General features: G+C 48.9%; 1 protein-coding gene across 1 annotated transcript in view; it reads right to left on the bottom strand.

The window, feature by feature from the left end:
* LOC146353610 (exendin-4) overlaps positions 1-17783 on the bottom strand; it is a 491914-nt gene that overhangs the window by 120448 nt on the left and 353683 nt on the right. The window lies entirely within an intron of this gene.

The following is a 17783-nucleotide window of genomic DNA, read 5'->3' as shown; positions in this document are numbered from 1 at the left end:
ATGGCGTCACAATCTGTAACACAGGACTCAGGTATGTATTGATTTGTTTATTTATTGCATTTACGTATATCCCACCTTTTTTCCTCTTGCAAGGAACCCAAGGCGGCTTACATTATCCTCCTCCTCTCCGTTGTATCCTCACAACAACAACCCTGTGAGGTAGGTTGGGCTGAGAGTCTGTGACTGGCCCAAAGTCACCCAGTGAGCTTCCATGGCCAAGTGGGGACTAGAACCCGGATCTCCCAGCTCCCAGGCCAACACTCTCGCCACTACACCACACTGGCTCCTTAAGGTACATTTCCAGCTTTCTCTCCCTGCCCCTTCCTCCCCCTCTCTTTTCTTGCTTTCTTCCCCCCCCCCTTCTTCTCTGTTTTCCGCTTTCTCCTCTGCACAGAAGTCTACCAACAACCACAATAACAACCAATAGTGGTGGTGCCCCTGGTGTGACTCACTTAACTCTAGGTCAGAGTGCAGCCCGGTTGTGGATCATGACCTATCCACTGAAAACCAATGATTTAGACCATGAATAGACATTTGCATGCAATGCGGTACCCATGCTACACAGGTCCCCCCAAATGTAGTGGTATCATGGCAAAACTGTGTATCCTTAGGCACTGTCTGTGGATGTACAGCTACTTTGATGGGATACATCATCTGCGTTCTTATATAACACCAAACCATAGTTTGGCATTACAGGCATGAGCCTTGGGATTGTGTGCCCCCTCCCCTCTCCTTCTCCCATGCAGCCATGAGGAGGAGACTGGAAATATTTTGTTTCCATTTCCAATTAACGGCGGTCACTCATTATATCTGGACTGAGAACCATGGTTAGTGCTAACTGTGGTTTAGGGAAGCAAGTTAGGATCACGAAACACAGTTTGAAGGTGGCTTGTTGAAACCACCAAATGATGAGTAGTTGGGGGAAGGGGGCGTGGCCATCTGGACGGCTGGATTTGGCCCCAAGGCCTGAGGTTCTCCACCCTGGTTTAAATGAATACCATAATATACAGCAAGCTCAGAGCCTTCACTACTGTGTCATGAAAGAGGGTAGCTCAGGCACTAATCTTTGACATGAGGACAAAGACTGAACAAGTCTACAAGTGTCCTTATTTTTAGTATGGATGGGAGGAGGTGAATGGCTCTGGCTGGCAGGAGGGAAGGTAAGCGCCCCCAAGCCAGTCCCCCACCCCCGGAATCCGAGCAGAGCGGAACCGCTCTGGAGGATTCCGGGGGGGGGGGAGGAACGGATCGCCTCCCCCCCCCCACATATTCTCCACCGGAACAGATGGTAGGGAATCTATACACCCCTATGGATGGGGGGGGAGGGTTCATTTGGTCCTCATTTTTAAGTGAACCGATCTAACTCACACTTCCCATGTGGATGGAAACACATCCTTTGGAATGTTCACTTCTCTGAATTTTGTAATGCAGTTCCCCGACTCAAAAACTGTGTACAAAAATGCACACATTAGGGGAATGTTGCATATGCGCATGCTACGCATGCATGCAAAATGTGTACGCTAGGGGAAATTGTGTATAAAATGTATATATTAGGGAAAATGGCATATGGAAATAAATGAGAGTATTTGTGCGTGGTTTTAATTTATTTTTTTTTTAATTGCAGAAATTGGCGGAACTGACTTATGACTGGACACATATGATTCTGATACAAACAGGAAACAGACTTAGTCGCACATTCCTAATTTTTTGTTGTGGAATATTGGAGGGTATGCAAAATTGCAAACTTGTTCATTTGCCATTTCAGCTCATTTTGAGAGCTGGCACATAGCTGTGGCACTCCTGGAGTCAGAAAAGGGCTTCTCCCTGCCCCTCGCTGCCAGTTCATTAGCTACAACCAAAGACAAGATTGTTAGAGTGGAACTTACTCAAGTAGCCTCTGTGCAATAGGAACAGAAGAGGATTTTGCATTTATCTGACCAGAGATGGTGGTAGTGGTGGTGGTGGGATAAATCAAGGGACCTCTGTACTGATCCCTCAGTTTTTTCTTGAAAGCCTGAAAGTGTTTGGCCTGTGTACATTAGGTGGGTGAGGGGTGGAGGGAAGAAGCCGGTTGGAGCCCCACCTGCCCCCTTGGTTGATTTATTTATTTATTTTTATTTATTTATTAATCGCCCATCTGACTGGTCACCCAGCCACTCTGGGCGATGTACAACCCACCATAAAACAATTTAAAACAATAAAATTTTACCATAATTTTTTTTCTTTTTAAATACCCTAGCCCACCCCAAATGCCTGCCTGAACAACCACGTTTTTAATGCACGACGGAAGCTCATTAAAGAGGGGGCATGACGGAGTTCCCTAGGGAGGGAGTTCCACAAAGTGGGGGCCACCACAGAGAAGGCCCTCTCCCTCGTCCCCACCAGTCTAGCTGTCCTGGCTGATGGGACAGAGAGAAGGCCATCCGAGGCTGATCTTGTTAAGCGGCCTGTCTGGTGTTGCTGGAGGCGCTCCTTAAGATAGGCTGGGCCGGAACCATATAGGGTTTTAAAGGTCAAAACCAACACCTTGAATTTGGCCCGGAAAACAACTGGTAACCAGTGCAACTCCTTCAGCACTGGAGTGATGTGATCTCGCCGGCGGCTGCCTTTAATCAGGCGAGCCGCCGCGTTCTGTACCAGCTGCAGTTTCCGAACCGTCTTCAAGGGTAACCCCACGTAGAGCGCATTACAGTAGTCCAAACGAGAGGAGACCAGGGCATGTACTACCGATGGGAGCAGATGGTCGGGAAGGAAGGGGCGCAGCCGCCGTATCAGATGGAGTTGATACAGCGCTGTCCGGCTCACAGCTGACACCTGAGCCTCCATGGACAGCTGGGAGTCCAAAATGACCCCCAGGCTGCGGACCTGGTCTTTCAAGGGTAGCTGTACCCCATTCAACACCAGGTCAACATCCCCCAGCCTCCTCTTGTCTCCCACCAAAAGTACCTCGGTCTTGTCAGGGTTCAGCTTCAGCTTATTCCTCCCCATCCAGCCACTCACCGTCTCCAGACATTTGGACAGGGATTCTACGGCCAACCTTGGTGAAGATTTGAATGAGAGGTAGAGCTGCGTGTCATCCGCATATTGATGACACTGCACCCCAAACCTCCTGATGATAGCCCCCAGTGGCTTCACATAGATGTTAAATAGCATCGGGGGGAGAATGGAACCCTGTGGCACCCCACAAGTAAGTGGCCACGGGTCCGAAACCTCCTCTCCCAGTGCTACCCTCTGGTACCTGCCGGAGAGGAAGGACCGGAACCACCGCAATACAGTGTCTCCAATGCCCAACCCCTCCAGGCGGTCCAGGAGGATACCGTGGTCAACGGTATCAAAAGCCGCTGAGAGGTCGAGGAGAACAAGGAAGGAGCATTCACCCCTATCCAGAGCCCTCCTCATATCATCCACCAAGGCGAACAAGGCCATTTCTGTCCCATGCCCAGGCCTGAAGCCCGACTGAAATGGGTCTAGATAATCAGTTTCTTCCAAGTGTGCCTTCAACTGCACCGCCACCACCCGCTCTATCACTTTGCCCAAAAATGGCAAATTTGAGACTGGGCGAAAGTTGTTCAGAACTTGAGGATCCAAGGAGGGCTTCTTTAAGAGCGGTCTTATCACTGCCTCCTTGAGGGCTGATGGCATCACTCCCTCCTCAAGGGAGGCGTTCACCACCGCCTTGATCCCCTCACCCAGTCTCTCTCTGCAGCTCATAATGAGCCAAGATGGGCAAGGATCATTCTTCATCCTGAAGCACTATGGATGCTACAAGCACAAAGGAAAAGCACTGGGTGGGGCCTTTTCTAAGAACAATGCTGACATCAAAAATGCCTCAGGCCAGGGCTGATCTCTCAGCCTCAACCAATGTACCCTTTCTCTTCCCAGTGAGGTGGAAAAAAGACAGGCCAAAGGCCTGGCATCATATCACAAGTTTCGTAGTGGAGAACCCCAGAGATTTTAACAATGCAATAATTGCTGCTGTTTTTGTTTTTTTTTAAGCATTAAGGCTCCAACACTGGATTTGCTACATTATTTTCCTAGGCTTTGCAACTCTGGAACCAGGAGAGCAAGCTTAACTTTGCATCTTTCAGGCCTTCCGTAATTCATATGCTGTATTGCTCTTGCCTCAGAGCCTAGCTTCAGCACAAAACAAATGGGAAGGGAGAGCGGGAGCATGTTACAGTAGGCTCTAGAGCATTTTGGCAATGAATGCTTTGAATTACCAAATGAATTAATAAAATTGAGCCTAGATCCATTTTTTGAAACAGTGCCCTGAGCACCATGGTCAGTCTCTCTCTCTCTCTCTCTCTCTCCCCCCCCCCTCACTCTCATGCACGCGCACACACACACACACACGAGTCTCTATTGCTGGACTCTTCTTTGCTTCCTTTCCTGGACTTGTCTGGTATCAGGAGGCACATTCTTGGGAAGCTGCTGACTTTGTTGCCCGGTCCATTTTTTTCCACCATTTTGATTGCCAACAATACTCTGCGGGGACACTACGTTGCTCAGGAGCATAGGGGCAATTACACTGGTAGTCTACTGCTACTTTCACTGCCACCAGCCACCAGTTTCTCCTGTAAGTCTGCCCATGTACCTCCACACCCAATGGGGATATACAGAAGCAAAGGGACTGTCCACTGATGGGGGGGGGGTCGATACACCGAGCCTCATGGTTAAGGCTCCTTCAGAACTGGCCTTGGCCCTGAGGAAAGTTCTTCCCATTTACATTGTCCCTGAGATAAAGTGCTCTTCCAGGCAACCACTTAGCATTTGAGGTGACTGCCAGCTGTACCATGAGACAAGGTAAGGCAACTGCCTCAGGTGACAGGTTTTGGGTGCCAGTGATTGAGACAGAGTGGGAGACAGGCAGATCAAAGCCATGGGACATAACCCATCCGGAGGTTCTCCTGTACAAGCCTCAGTGAGAAGAGTGGGTATATTTTTGGGTGCCATGAATGGAATGGTGCTCTTGTGCAGCTTCCAGCTTGCACTGGAAAACAGCTCAGTGGATTGTGTCCCATGTGAATGAGCAAGAAGGAGAACCATTTAGATTTTCCATTTAAGGACCAAAATGCCAGAGGCTAATAGACAAGCTGAAGCTGACATGGCAGTAGGGGTTCTGTGGAGGGATGACTTCACTGTTGATATCTAAGTGGGTGGCTCTGGAACTGAGTTCTCAATTCTCATCCAAACCAAAGCAGAAAACTGTAGGGACACTACATACTTTGGGTTTTGTGAAACTCACTAATGTAAGCTGTGGCAAAGGCCAGCTGTGTAAGCAGTAGAGTCTAGGAATGTGCATGTCTGTGATAGCCCCACGAAGGCCTGGTGTGCTACGGTCCATGGGGTCATGAAGAGTCGGGCACGACTTAATGACTGAACAACAACAACAAACATGGTACCTGTCTTTATGTACCTGTTTGTCTAAGTCCTTGTTGTAAGTACCTGTTTGTCTAAATCTCCAAGGCCATTGTGTAACTAGCACTAGGCTGCCCCACACTAGGGATGGCGGAGAATTCCGCCACAGATTTCAGTGAGGCCGGATGCACTGGCGTTCGGCCCCCCGAAATCCATGGCAGAATGGCCTGCCACCCCCCTCACCCCCCCGCGGATCGCCCACGGGACGAGACTTACCTGGGGCGGATGTTCCGGACTGCGATGGCTTCAGTGGCGGCTTTGGCGGCAGCTGGTCTTCCGACCGGCTGCCACCACTGCCATTTGCAGTCTGGTCTTTTTTTTTTTTTCTTTTTTCTTTTACCCAGACATGATAGGCTACGTAAAGACTTACGTAGCCTATCATGTCTGTGTAAAAAAAAAAAAAAAGGCATACGCAAATGGCGGCAGCTACAGCGGCCGCCATTTGCGTTCCTTATTTTTCACCTTTTTAGTCTATGTAAATATTTACGTAGACTATTACAGCAAAAATAAAGGGGAATGCAAATAGCGTAGTGGATGCTATTTGTGTTCCTTTTTGATTGGCCGTTTTAGTCTACGTAAATATTCACGTAAGCTATTACGGCGAGAAAAAAAAGGAACACAAATAGCGCCCACTATACTATTTGCGTTCCCCTTTTTTTCACCGTAATAGCTTATGTAAATATTTACGTAGGCTAAAACAGTGAAAAAAAGGGAACACAAATGGCGGCCGCTGTAGCCACCGCCATTTGCGTACGCTGTTGTTGTTTTTTTTAGCTTGCCATGATAGGCTACGTAAATACTTACGTAGCCTATCACGGCCTCTGCAGGGATGCAAATGGCGTCGCTGCGTTAGCCGTGATAGGCTACGTAAATAATTACGTAGCCTATCACAGCTATGATGAGGAAGTGAAAGGCGGCCGCAGCGCGGCCGCCATTTGCAAGTCAGTGCAGACGGCAGCAGGTAAGTGCTCTGTTTCGCGCGCCTTTTGTGGGGTGGGGGGGCAGGGCTTCGTTCCATCACGGATTTCGGGGGGCCGAATGCACTGGCATTCTGCCTCACTGAGATCCGTGGCGGAATTCTCTGACATCCCTAGCTGCAGAACTAGGGATGTATGAAAGTCCCTTACCTGAACCCAAAAGTTGATTCGCGGTGGGGGGGAGGCACTCCATCCCTCCCCCTGAAATTCTGGCTGGGGGGGATGCGCCCCGTCCCTTCCCCCGAAATTCTGGCCGGGGGGGAGGCGCCCCATCCCTCCAGCTGCGAATCCTTTCCTGCCAGGACACAAATGGCGGCGGCCATAGCTGCTGCCGTTTGCGTCCCTGCAGTCAGCCATGACAGGCTACGTAAATGTTTACGTAGCCTATCACGGCTAAGTGAAAAAAAATAACAACAACCGCGCGTATGCAAATGGCGGCGCCCATGGCCCGGCCGCCACAGCCACCGCCGCTGAACCGCCACCGAACTGCCGCCGCCAGGGACATTCACACAAGGTAAGTCCCGTCCCAGGGGGGCAGGTGGGGCAGACTGTTTCTCCAGCAATTTCGGGGGGCCGAATGCGCTGGCATTCGGCCTCCCTGAGATTCGTGGAGAAATTCTCTGACATCCCTATGCAGAACAGTTCTGAGGGTGAGGGCCTTCTCTCATGCCATAGTTCCCCAAAGAGAAACAGAGACGCAAGAATGCCTGGGTAGATGACAGCTGTTCTAACAGGAGACTGAGGAGAGCATCCTTAAGGCATGGAAGGGAAATAGTCTTGTAAAGATTTAGCAACTGCCCCCCACTCCTGGAGCCAAACCCGGCCACTTTCCAGTTGTGAACCTGGAAGCTAAAAAAGGTGTGGAGAAATTAGTGAGTGTGGCAAGAGAGCAGGATGGCTGGCTGCTTTAGAGGGTTGGAGGGGGTAGTCCGTCATTACTCCATCACTTGCCAGAAGGTGGACTTCTGGTGAAAGCTTTTTACTGACTAGGTTACAAAGGCTTTGCCCAAGAGGGAAGGATTTTGGTATGAGCGGTCAAAAGGCTTGTCTCTTCATGCCAGTGATAAATACCCTTGGCTCAGTGGTACTCAGTAGAGCCCTGATGCCTTATTCTCCTACTGCCCTGTTCAGCTGCAAAATTTCTTGGAAGGCTGCTTTGTGAATGGAATCCTAGGTGGAGTCCTAGGTGGAAGGCCAACGTCTCAACTCCCACTTCCCACTTCCCCAGAAGTCCAATTGTTTATTATTATTATTATTATTATTATTTACACCAACCTGCCTTTTCTCCAAAGAACTGCATTTCAGTGCTGCATTTATGGTTCTCTCCCCCCACCACACACACACACACACACACACACACACACTTTATCCTCACAACAACCCCGTGAGATAGCTAGGCTGAGAGACAGATGCCCAATGAGTTTCATAACTGGGCAGGGTTTTGAACCTGGGTCCCCCTTCTCCGACATGTTAACCATTATACCACGTTGTTGTTCCCTGTTGCCACGTATGTTCCTTCTTTCACACATCTTCCTCATTTCAGGTTGGAAGTTAAGATGGGCTGGTTAGGCAGTACCTTCAAGCAGGCTAGATTTGCCCCAAGGGTACAGTGTTCCCAGTACTGTTGTCCCAGTTGCATATACCCCACCCAACTGCCTCTCCAAGGCCCCTTGAGTTTTACCACCACCACCACCACCACCTTCCTCTTGTACTGCCATATTAAACATACTGCATGTTTGCGTCACAGGGAAACTGATACAGAAATGGCGGTAGTGCAATGTACTAACCTTAAGGGGCTCTAAGGACTAGGAAGATGTCAGCAAGCAGTGGCTAGAGAGGACCTGGTGTAGTGGACAGCATGCCGCTCTTGGACAGGGAACCCCACTCAGCCATAAAATAAAGTGAGTGATGGTGGTGGCGGAGACAACAGCAAAGGGGTGATGGGTGGCATGGCGGGGGGGGGTATGGCAGTGACAACAACCACAGCAGCAACAATGGTGGTGGCAACGGGGGGCACTGGTGCACGTGTGGTTTCCTACCCCAGGTGGCGGGAGAGCTTGCACTGACACTGTGGGGAAATATAGCAAGTTTGCTCTGCAGTGCTGCATGAGACACTTACGCCTTCCCCAGATTTTTGCCCCAGCTTTACACCGCGCTCAAGACTATCTGGGGGCAGCTAGAGAGAAAGCTCAGTCTGTGCACCCTGACTCTGCAAGTTACACAGTGCCCCACTGAGGGTGCCTAATCCATGGATTCCCAAAATCCCTGGGCCAACACTGACTACAGTACCATGCTGAGAAAGACATCTTGGTGTTTAGTTGTGTATTCAGACATTTCAGCTTGGGCAAAGAGCTCAACCAGTTACCCCCTCACTGCAAGATTCACCAGGTGGTTCCCAGAATAGGAAGTGCATGAATGGGAAATGGGTTTCCTTCTATCCTTTGATATAAACACCAAATCCCCATCTCATATGAAACATCTAGAATAAATTCAGGCACGCAACGACCTGTGTTTCAAGCAAAAATACAATGAAATGGAAAAGTTCAAGTCTACTCAAGAGCCTTTGTTCCGTGGTACATTACTACCACCAACTGGACAAATTGGGTAGGAAAGGATGATAATAAGAGAGGCATATACTGTGCTGTGCCTTAACCATACATTTGCCTTCCCCAACCTGGTTACCCTCCAGAAGTTTTGGACTACAACTCCCATCAGCCCCTGACATCACAGCCAATGATCTGAGATTATGGGTGTTGTTGGTCAAAACCTCTGGAGGGCACCAGGTTTGGGGAAAGTGGCCATAAGTCAATGCTAGGGATATACGGATTTGGTTAAGTCCATTCTATGTTTCACAGAATATCAGGAATCTTTTATTCCACTGTCCACTCATTGACAGAATTGGATTGTTTTTAGGGATACACAAATTTTGTTCCATTTGCACAAGTGCACATTAGTGCAAGTGTGCACTAGCAGTAAAGCACATTAGCACAAGTGTGCAAATCCCCCCCCATCTCAAAAAATGGTCTGCAAGTTCACAGAAACTGTGCAACTTGGAAAAAGCCGGTCCTCTGTGGAATCCCCAGATTGGATCTGAACTCATTTGAATCTGTTGTGGATTTCTCCGACATCCCTAGTCAGTGTTCTTAAAGTATATTGGGTGCTGGGACTGACATGAAAGTTAAAAGGCAAAACTAAGATAACATCCACTCTGGAGGGCTAGAAAACATCCCTCCTTTCCCACCTTCATATGAACATATGAAGGTGCCTTATTCCAAGAAAAAACATTAGCCCTTCCAGTTCTAGCTCACGGCTGTTAACTCTCTAACTGACGTTCCAGAGGGGTAGCGGTGTCAGTCCGCTGCAGCAAAAACAGCAGAGTCTTGTGGCCTTAAAGACTAACAAATTTATTCTGGCATAATAATAGAGTCCATTTCATCAGATGCATGAAGCATTACCCTCAGCTGACAGATACATACATACATACGAGCATAGGGGGAGATTATAAATAGTGAGGCCAAATGGCTATACAATACAGTTTTTAAAAAAACCTTTCTGCAAAGGACTTTCATCTCATCTCTAGCCTCCATAACTGGTATCCTCCAGCATTTCAGCTGCAGCAATAATTGTTGCATGTAACATATTTGAAAAACAAGACAAGATTTACCACCACTGGAAAAACAGTAAAGAACCATGTGGCAGCGTAACTAACTGATTTACAGTGGAGGCCAAATGTCCATGAAGTGCAAGAGGTACAATTTCTTAGGAGCTGTGCACCACTTTGGCCCAAATCCAAAATCCTGAAGCAGTAAGGAGTGATTTGGGCTGAAGCAGTCCAGTTCCAGAGTGGGTTGGGTGTGGCCCAAAGTGGCCTGAAGCAGGTTGGACCACTCCCAAAGCACATTGGGCTGCTTCAGCCCAATCTGGGCAGCCACCCACCTAGCTGCACAAGCCCCCTACTCTTCACCTAGACCTGTGGGGAGTGCCCGCAGCCATTGCCATCTTAGAAGGAGTCGCCATGGCGACTCTTCTTCCGGTAAGGAAATGGTGCGTGGCCGTAAAGGGGCTCTCTATGCAATATTACAAGCATAAATGGGCCATTTGCGCCTGTAACATTGTATAGGTGGCCTCTTCATGGCTGCAATCTACCGAAAGAAGAGTCACCATTTTAAAAGAAAAAATTATGCATGGTGTGGAGAATGTGGATAGGGAGACTTTTTTCTCCCTTGCTCATAATCCTAGAACCCAAAGGGGTCATCCCATGAAGCTGATTGGTGGGAGATTCAGGACAGATAAAAGAAAGGACTTCTTCACGCAGCAGCACGTAATTAAACTATGGAACTCACTACCACAGGATGTAGTGATGGCCACCAATTTGAATGGCTTTAAAAGGGGGTTGGACAAATTCCTGGAGGAAAAGGCTATTGATGGCTACTAGCCCTGATGGCTATGTGCTACCTCCAGTACCAGAGGCAGTGAGCCTATGTGCACCAGTTGCTGGGGAATAAGCATGTCATGAGAGTCTGCGGGGGGGGGGGGTGTAGTCTGACAGACTCCCCCTTGCTTACCCTTCAGGACCCCACTTGCTGAACCACGAGATGCCCAGCATCTGCCCCGTCCTCCTAGCGAACTGCCATTGTGTGCAACGATGGCTGCTTGGGAGCTTCTGGGTAGGTAATGCTGGGTAATTGGCGGCCAAGAAGGGTTCATTTATGCAACATCACAGGTGTGAATATAGGTGTGGGTCGATAGGATAGGTGGCTCTGCAACCTCATCGGGTGCTTCCCGAGCAGTAACGAGGCTCAGGGGGCACCACAAACGGGTAGGTGGTTAAGACGCTGAACTGCAGACTGGAAGGTCGGCAGGTAGGGGTGGACGAAAGTTACTTACCTGTCGTCAAAGCTTGTTCGCGGTAGGGGGGAGGCGCTTCGCTGCTCCCCCCGCGAAGTTCAGGCCGGGGGGGGAGGCTTCCCGCCTCGCCCGGCCAAAATTCAGGCTGGGGGGGACGCTTCCCGCCTCGCCCAGCCGAAATTCAGGCCAGGGAAGAGGCTTCCTGCCTCGCCCGGCCGCGAACTCCAAAGTTAAAAAAAAAAAAAAAGCCCCCGTGATAGGCTACGTGACGATTAACGTAGCCTATCACGGCTAGATCTGCAAAGTCAGCCGTGATAGGCTATGTTAATCGTCACGTAGCCTATCACGGGTGACTTTAAAAAAAAAAAAAAAAGCACGTACGCTCATGGCGGCCCCCATAGGGAGCTGCCATTCGCGTTCCTTATTTGGTCGCTGTAGTCTACGTAAATCTTTACGTAGACTACGGCGAAAATTTTCGCTGTAGTCTACGTAATCTTTACGTAGACTACAGCGACCAAATAAGGAACGCGAATGGCGGCTCCCTATGGGGGCCGCCATTATCCATACACGCTTTTTTTTTTTTTTTTAAGTCACCCGTGATAGGCTACGTGACGATTTACGTAGCCTATCACGGCTGACTTTGCAAATCTAGCCGTGATAGGCTACGTTAATCATCACGTAGCCTATCACGGGGGCATGGTTTTTTTTTCTTTGATTGGAATGGCGGCGGCGGCAGCCGGTTGAAAGACCGGCTGCCGCTCCCGCCCCGCACGAACACCCGCCGAACCGCCGGCCGGACCCGCCGCCTGGAGGGACATTCGGCAAAGGTAAGTCCCGTCCCGGGGGTGTGTGCGGGGGGCGGGGGGGGGCAGAGAATTTCTCCCCGAAACTTGTTCGGGGGGCCGAACACGTTGGCGCTCGGCCCCCCGAAGTTTCGGGGAGAAATTCTCCGCCATCCCTATCGGCAGGTCAGCAGTTCAAGACACGAGTGCTGCGTGACGGAGTGAGCTCCCGTCTTCAGTCCCAGCTCCTGCCAACCTAGCAGTTCGAAAGCAAGAAATTGCAAGTAGATAAATAGGTACCGCCTCGGCGGGAAAGGTAACAGCGTTCCGTGCACCTTGGTGTTCAGTCATGCCGGCCACATGACCACGGAAGCATCTTTGGACAGCGCTGGCTCTTCGGCTTAGAAACGGGGATGAGCACCGCACCCTAGAGTCGGACACAACTGGTTGGGGACACCTTTTTTTTTTTAATGGCGATTCAGCAAGCGCCTGACAAAGGCGGGCACGGGGGATTCCATCCATCCCTACTGGGGAACATGGGCAGGAGGGTGCTGATGCAGTCGTGGAGACTTCAGCATAAAATTGCTGAATTGGATGTTGCCAAGAAGTTTGATTCTGTTTGTTTAGGCTTGAATCGAGACCATTGTTTCCTCTCCCGCTACTGGTTTTAACTCAAACAAAGCTAGGATAACTGTGTTATTGCCAGTTATGGCTGCTGAGAATGGTCCCTGACTGTACTGATCACATATACATCTAAGCTTTACAATGATTTGTCACAAACAAATGTTAGGGCTGTGCAGGGACCCCCAACCTGCTCCAGAGGCCGATTTGGAGCTTCCGAATCAGCCCCAACCCACCTTGGCCCAATCTGGAGTCAGGCCGTGCTTTGGCCTCTGGATCTGAAGTACGATCCGGACAGCCAAAGCACCCCCCCACCTAGCCGTGTGCGAGCCCTGCACCTACCCACCCTGCCCAGCAGCGTGAGCTCCCCCTCCTCACCTGGACCCATGGGGAGCACCCACAGTCACCGCCATCATAATCGCACAGGCTGTTTACAGGGCTGCAATCCTGTTCTCTATTTAAAGCAGCCTTCCCCAACTGGGCACCCTCCAGATGTTTTGGACTATAATCCCCATCACCCCTGGCCATTAGCAATGCTGGCTGGAGATTATGGGTGTTGGGCTCCAACATATCAAGAGGACACCTGATTGGGGAAGCTACTTTAAAGGAACAGCCTACGTCCTGGGGCCCGGAGAAAAGCAAGCTGCTGAATGAGTGCAAGTGAAGTCTGAGAGGGTTTCATTATTAGGCAGCCAAATAATTAGGGTTGTCCCATGAAGCTGATTGATGGAAGATTCAGGACAGATAAAAGGAGTACTTCATATGGTGCGTACTTCAAGTATGGAATTCACTTCTACAAGATGTAGTGATGGCCACTATTTTGGGTGGCTTAAAAGGGAGTTAGGCAAATTCCTGGAGAAGGCTATCAATGGCTACTAGTCCTGATGGCTATGTGCTCCCTCCAGTATCAGAGGCAGTATGCCTATGTTCAGCAGTTGCTGGGGAACATGGGTGGGAGGGTACAGTTGCAGTCATGTCCTGTCTTTGGGTTTCCCATGGGCATCTGGCCACTGTGTGAACAGGATGCTAGATTGGGTGGACCTTTGGTATGATCCAGCACAACGCTTCTTATGCTTTTAACAGCCAAGCATACTGCTGTGAATGTGGCACAGGGTCAGCAGCACATCTGTCTGGGGAGCTTAGTAGAAGCCTATGGAGATCAGCTCTGCACAGGCAGGAAGGAAAGCACCAAGCCTTCTTCCACTTGAAGGCTAAGATTCTCTGTTAGCTTGCCCCTGCAATAGCCATTTCTCCATGAACATGAGATCCAACAGGCTAGTGCCATAGTGTGTCCATTCTAAAACACGGGCCAGAACTATCCACGATAGGCAGCAGTTTTTTGGCAGACAGGTCAGTGGAGGAAATGTTCTTGGAAGGTGGAACATGCAAACATCACTGTTCTTAATTATTCATCTTAAAGGTAATACAAGAGCGCTATCTCATGGAGAACTGAATTGCTGCAACCTCCTCAAGCAGATCTCCAGCACAGATCACAGATTTGGTTTGCTAGAAATTAAACAAACTGTGGCACTTGATACTAGGCAGGCAGCTAAGGCTGGAACTTGGGGCCAAGGGCCCCCCAAATGACCACCCGGAGGACAGCACATGATGAGGTCACCGGGGCAGCAGAAGCAAATTCCATTTTATTCCTTCAGTCATGATGCTGTGATTTAATTTTATTCCTGCAATCATGATTTATTATTTTATTCCTGCAATCATGATTTTATTATTCTGCCATTCTATTTTATTATTTTATTGTATGGTATTCCTGTAATCATGATGCTATGACTGAAGTGAGTTTACATTGTGAAACTGCACGTTGGGAGGCGTTTTTTGTTTGTTTTGTATCATGGTTGGCAAACTGTCTTTTGTTTGTTGCTTTAACATATCAGGAATGTAGAAGCAGTTGTAAAGCATGGAATGGTGATTGAAAAATGTTGTGTGCTTCACCCATGGCCATCTAAAGTGTTGTGGGTAGGGTGGGGGATAAGACCACTAAGTCCATGCACCATTGCTTGATCAATTCAAGTGCTGAACAAAGCTGAAATATTCATCAGGATGGATGGAAGGGGCACAAAATAAATTTTCTCCAGAAATACAAGGGTCTGCTTTACTCTGTCAGGATACAGGACTACGTTAATTTTGCAAGCCTATTCAACTACATGACTTCGTATTCAGCATACTGAGAATCTCAGGATTGGGGGGTGATTAAAGCAAGATTCTAGTCCTCAGGCCCATAGCCAAAACTTATGTAGCAAGGATAGTTAAGTATAAGTATATATTGCAGTGGGGGTGAGGATGAATCAATGCAGAACATCTAGAACCTAAATAGAGGTAGCTTTTTATGTTATTTGTGTAAAATATTAATAAATGACTTTTTATTGCAAAAAAAATCAGAGTGCGGCTAGTAATTGCCAGTTATCCCAGTGTCTTTGCACTCATTGGCCAGAAAACTGGGAAATGGGAGTAAGTATAGTTCTTATTTAGCAATTGGATGCAACAGGGCTTACATGCTTTTCCATCTCAGTTCTCCTTTTGAAATATGAAAATTCAGAAAAAGGGCCTGGAATATCCTTGGGACAGGGGAGTGGGAAGAACTTCCGCACAGTACAGCCCCTTTGGCTACAAGCCCTGTTGCTAGTCCTTAGTGCAGCAAAATTTGATGTGAAGGTGTAATAGCCATACTGGCTTGATGGTAGTGGGCCCTTCCACTAGTCTGCAATTCACGCTTCAGTGTCTCTGGCAATACCTCACTCCTCTGCCCGCCTAGCATGCAACAACAAATATATGTAGCAGTATACTTTCTTACAGTACATACATGACTAGGATTTAACTTGGTGCACTTTTTGAAGTGCAAGAGTACCCTTAAGCAAGCCCAGTGCTATCCCTGCTTACCTGCAAAGACTTCTGGCAGCTAGACACAAGAGCTCAACTTAGTTTTCCAATTGGGTCTCTGCTTAGTGCTTTTTTAAAGTTACTTTCCCAACATGAGTACTGTTTTCTGTCCCAGCTCTAAGAACCACATAGTATTAAGAGCCAGAAAAGTGCAAAGTTGTGGCTAGGGATGTCAGAGAATTCCGCCACAGATCTCGGTGAGGCCGAATGCCAGTGCGTTCGGCCCCCCGAACTCCGTGGCGGAACGGCCTGCCCCCCCACCCACCCCGGGACGAGACTTACCTGGGCAATGTTCCGGGCAGTGGTGGCTCCAGTGGCGGCTTTGGCGGCTGGTCTTCTGACCGGCTGTCGCTGCCGCCATTTGCAGCCTTGTCAGGTTTTGTTTTTTTTTACAAGACGTGATAGGCTACGTAAATATTTACATAGGCTAAAATGGTGAATCAAAAAGGGATGCAAATAGCGCCCGCTACGCTATTTGCATTCCCCTTTATTTTCGCCGTCATAGTCTACGTAAATATTTACGTAGACTAAGACGGCCAAAAATAAGGAACGCAAATGGTGGCGGCCGTAGCCGCCGCCATTTGCGTACGCGTTTTTTTTTTTTTTTTACCCAGCACCCTCCGCAGCCGGAAATCCGGCTGCAGACGGCTCTGGCCTGGGCCTGGCCGGCTGCTCTGCAGAGCTGCCGCGGAGCACAGCCAGCCGTGGAGGATTCCGGGGGGGAGGAACGGATCGCCTCCCCCCCCGTCAAGGATTCCAGGGGGAGGGACAGAACGCCTCCCCCCCACCATCAACATAATCCACGGAAAGGTAAGTGACTTTCATACATCCCTAGTGTGGGATTCCAAAGGAGCTTTTTTCCTTTCCCTTTTAAAAACCTGAATAATCTCCCCCATGGGACAAAGTCTATCAATGCCATCATGGAATAGCAGCATCCTCTTCCCTGCTGCCTAAAGACTAGGGTCACAAGGTTGGAGATACAGCCCTCAACCCAATGGTGCTCCCAAGCACATACCTTTTTTCTCTCATTTAACTGTATGGCTCCAATTGGCTTCTATGGGGAAAGAGTGCTGCACTTGAGGACCCAAGAGACAAGGGAAGTGTCCATCACTGAGAGGGTCCCCATGAGGGTACACATACAGGAAGTGGAAGGCCAAGCTACAAAGGAAGAGTACAGGCAGGTAGCACAGAATTGCAGGGATGGCATCAGGAAGGCTAAAGCTGAGAACAAGCTGAGGTTAGCGAGGGATGCTAAAAGCAACAAAAAGGCTTTCTTCAGCTACGTGCACAGTAAAAGACAGAGGAAAGAAATGGTGGTTCAACTGTTCAATGAGGATGGCAAAATGATAACAGATGACAAAGAAAAGGTAGAGGTGCTCAATTCCTACTTTGGCTCAGTCTTCTCCCAAAAGAGTGTCTATGACCCCCCTGGCAAAGGTGAAGTACAGGCTGAAGGGGCAGGATTGCAGCTTGAGAGCGATAGGCATATGGTCAAGGAACACCTAATTACTTTGAATGAGTTCAAATCTCCAGGGCCAGATGAACTGCATCCTAGAGTAATAAAGGAACTGGCAGAACTCTCAGAAGCGCTATTCTCTTTGAGAAATCATGGAGGACGGGTGAAGTGCCAGATGACTGGAGGGCTAATGTTGTCCCTATCTTCAAAAAGGGTAAAAAGGAGGAACCGGGGAACTACGGAGCAGTCAGTCTGACATCAATCCCTGGGAAAATTCTGGAGCAGATGATAAAGCAATCAGTCTGTAAGTACCTTGAAAACGATTACTCGAAGCCAACATGGATTTGTCAAGAACAAATCCTGCCAGACGAATCTGATGCCATTTTTAGATCAGGTAACCTCCCTTGTGGACTGTGGGAATGCTGTGGACGTAATAGATCTCAACTTCAGCAAAGCTTTCGACAAAGTACCCCATGATATCTTGATGAGCAAACTAGGTAAAAGTGGGCTAGAGGAAACAACTATCAGGTGGATCCACAGTTGGCTACAGGATCGGACTCAAAGAGTGCTTATCAATGGGATCTTCTCAAACTGGGGCGAGGTAACGAGCGGGGTACTGCAGGGCTCAGTCCTGGGCCTAGTGCTCTTCAACATTTTTATTAATGACTTAGATGAGGTGTACGGAATGCTGATCAAATTTGTGAATGACACAAAATTGGGTGAGATAGCTAACACCTTGGAAGACAGAAACAAAATTCAAAGTGATCTTGATAGGCTGGAGCGCTG

Source organism: Heloderma suspectum, chromosome 2, assembly GCF_057233095.1.
Source record: "Heloderma suspectum isolate Gila_16-S chromosome 2, 16-S_ref, whole genome shotgun sequence".
Taxonomy (NCBI): domain Eukaryota; kingdom Metazoa; phylum Chordata; class Lepidosauria; order Squamata; family Helodermatidae; genus Heloderma; species Heloderma suspectum.
Note: the sequence above shows the minus strand (reverse complement) of the source record. Positions and strands in the feature narration are given on the sequence as shown.